This window comes from Manis pentadactyla, chromosome 5 (assembly GCF_030020395.1).
Source record: "Manis pentadactyla isolate mManPen7 chromosome 5, mManPen7.hap1, whole genome shotgun sequence".
In the NCBI taxonomy this organism is placed as follows: Eukaryota; Metazoa; Chordata; class Mammalia; order Pholidota; family Manidae; genus Manis; species Manis pentadactyla.
Window position 1 is genome coordinate 147584586 of NC_080023.1, and position 2904 is coordinate 147587489.

At 42.6% G+C, this 2904-nt stretch overlaps 1 pseudogene; it reads left to right on the forward strand.

Moving 5' to 3' along the window:
- Nucleotides 1–787: 787 nt before the first annotated feature.
- Nucleotides 788–2529, forward strand: LOC118912260 (polypeptide N-acetylgalactosaminyltransferase 1-like; annotated as a pseudogene).
- Nucleotides 2530–2904: the final 375 nt, after the last annotated feature.

The window sequence follows — 2904 nt, forward strand, 5'->3', positions numbered from 1 at the left end:
TTCAGAAGATTGGAGACTGTTGAGAATTAGGCTTGGGGTTGATTAATGATTGTGCATTGAGTCCCCTATACAGAATTTTATTGTTGTTAACAACCATATGATCAATAATTAAATATGAGAGATGCCTGCTCAAAAAAAAAATCACTGTCCTCAAACCCTCGCCTTTGCGAAATTTTCGTACTGAATTAATAGACGCCCAAGATGAAAACAATTTTCAGTCGGTCCTATCAGGAGCCCTGTGAGCGTGACTCAGAGTTTCAAGGTGAGTCTGCCCCGCTTACTGAGCTTCGTGTGGTCCCACAGATTGTGGGGGGAAAAAAGGTGCAGAAACATGCAAATAAAGTTTTAAGTCTGTGAAGAATCAATGGGTATTGATTCAAAAATACAAGTTTACTATTGTCGAGCCCCAAAAGGCACGCGCAGGCACCCTGCAGCCCGGCCCGCCACTCTTGGGAGGGTCCGAGCGAGTGGCAGAGGCATCGGCCTGGGGGGCGTCAGCCCCAGGGAGGCCCGAGCCTGCGAGGCCTGGCGCGTGGGTGGAGGTGGGGCCCGGTAGCCCAGGGAGCCGGCGGCCCTGGCCGGGAGGGATGTGCAGCGGGGGGATCCCGCCTGGGCTGGCCCCAAATGAGGAGACGAGATGTGGGACATGGGTTTGGGATATGGATTCACTTGAAAAAACACTGTGGAGTTATGAATATGATTTCTGATGAAACTGGATTGGAATAATTTTCATGATCTTTGATATTTGTTTATAGTTTTTTAGATTTTGCATTTGACTTAAAGTGCCATGAGAAAATTTGCGTATTGCAAAGTGGTCCCAGCCACCTCCTTGATTGGGTACCCGTGGATATGCTCCTGCTGCTTTCCTTCAGTGAATGCAACAAATGTGATGAGAAAAAGGAGAGAGGCCTTCTTTCTGTGGGGTATGTTCCAGAATGATAAGGTCCAAACCCCACTTCAGTTGCTTCCTAACAAAAATTTCACTGAGTTCACTTTCAATTTACATAAAAGACTGTTCTAGAGCCATTAGAAAAGCTTCATGAAGGTCCTGGACAAATGGGGAGACCAGTTGTCATTCCTACAGAGGATCAGGATAAGATGAAAGATGTTTAAAATCAGTCACTGCAATTTAATGGCAAGTGAGATGATTGCACTCAGTAGATCTTTGCCAGATGTCAGGTTAGAGGAGTGAAAAACAAAGGTATATCCAGGTAATCTGCCTACAAGTGTGGTGATTGTTTTCTGCAGTGAGGCTTGGAGCACACTTCTGCGAACTGTGCATAGTGTCATTACTCGCTCACCAAAATAATGGTAGAAGAAATTGTTCTAGTAGATGATGTCAGTGAAAGAGACTTTTTGAAAAGACCTCTAGAGAGTTATGTGAAAAAATTAAAAGTACCAGTTCGTGTAATTCGAATGGAACGACGTTCTGGATCGATCAGAGTGGGATTAAAAGGAGCTGCTGTGTCTAAAGGACAAGTGATCACCTTCTTAGATGCTCCTGTGAGTGTACAGTGGGATGGCTGGAACCTCTCAGTCAGGATAAAACATGACAGGAGAACAGTGGATGTCCTATTATTGATCACAATATTGATGTGATCAGTGCTGATACTTTTGAGTACATGGCAGGCTCTACTATGACCTATGGGGCTTCAACTGGAAGCTCAATTTTCACTGGTTATCCTGTTCCCCAAAGAGAAATGGACAGGAGTAAAGGTGATCAGGCTCTTCCTGTCAGAACACCTAACAATGGCAGGACGCCTTTTTTCAGTAGACAGAGATTACTTTCAGGAAGTTGGAATATATGATGCTGGAATGGATATTTGGGGAGGAGGAAACCTAGAAATTTCCTTTAGAGTTTGGCAATGTAGGGCAACTTTGGAGATTGTCACCTGCTCACATGTTGGTCGTGTGTTTCAGGAAGCCACACCTTATACATTTACTGGAGGCACAGGGCAGATTATCAGTAGAAATAACAGGTGACTTACAGAAGTGTGGATGGATGAATTCAATAATTTATTCTATATAATTTCTCCAGGTGTTACAAAGGTAGATTATAGAGACATATCATCAAGACTAGGTCTAAGACACAAGCTACGATGCAGACCTTTCTCTTGGTACCGAGAGCATATTTATCCTGATTTCCAGATTCCACATCACTATTTCTCTTTGGAAGAGATAAGAAATGTGGAAACAAATCAGTGTCTAGACAACATGGCTAGAAAAGAGAATGAAAAAGTTGGAATTTTTAACTGTCATGGTATGGGACATAATCAGCTTTTCTTTTATACTGGTAAGAAAATTAGAACAGATGACCTGTGCTTGGATGTCTCCAAACATAATGGCCTGGTCACAATGCTCAAATGTCACCACCTAAAATGCAACCAACTTTGGGAGTATGACCCAGTGAAATTAACCCTGTAGCCTGTGAACAGTAATCAGTGCCTGGATAAAGCCACAGAAGAGGACAGTTGGGTGCCCAGCATTACAGACTCTAATGGAAGCTGGTCCCAGCAGTGGCTTCTTTGAAAAATATTCTGAGACCAAATTTAGAAAAAAAAAAGAAGAAGAAAGATTGACTGAGCTATCTCAGCATACATTTCTGCAACATTCTTAAGTAGCAAAAAAGGAAAAGTCCCTTATTCCTGAAGGATGTAAGGTTTATCATCCATTAAATCTTAGTTTAGACTCCTCTTGCTTTTCACTAGCCGTGAACCAGCCTTCCTGCCCAAGGACATGAAAATACATAGGAGCAAGACTGTGCACACTGATGTTTACAAGATTGAAAGAATCTTTCTTCAAGAATCATTGTAAAGAATATTTAGACAAAGAGATAACAGAATGTGCTTTCCAGAGAGCTGCACCTTTTATGATTTGCTTGCACACCAGTCATTTCAACTGAAT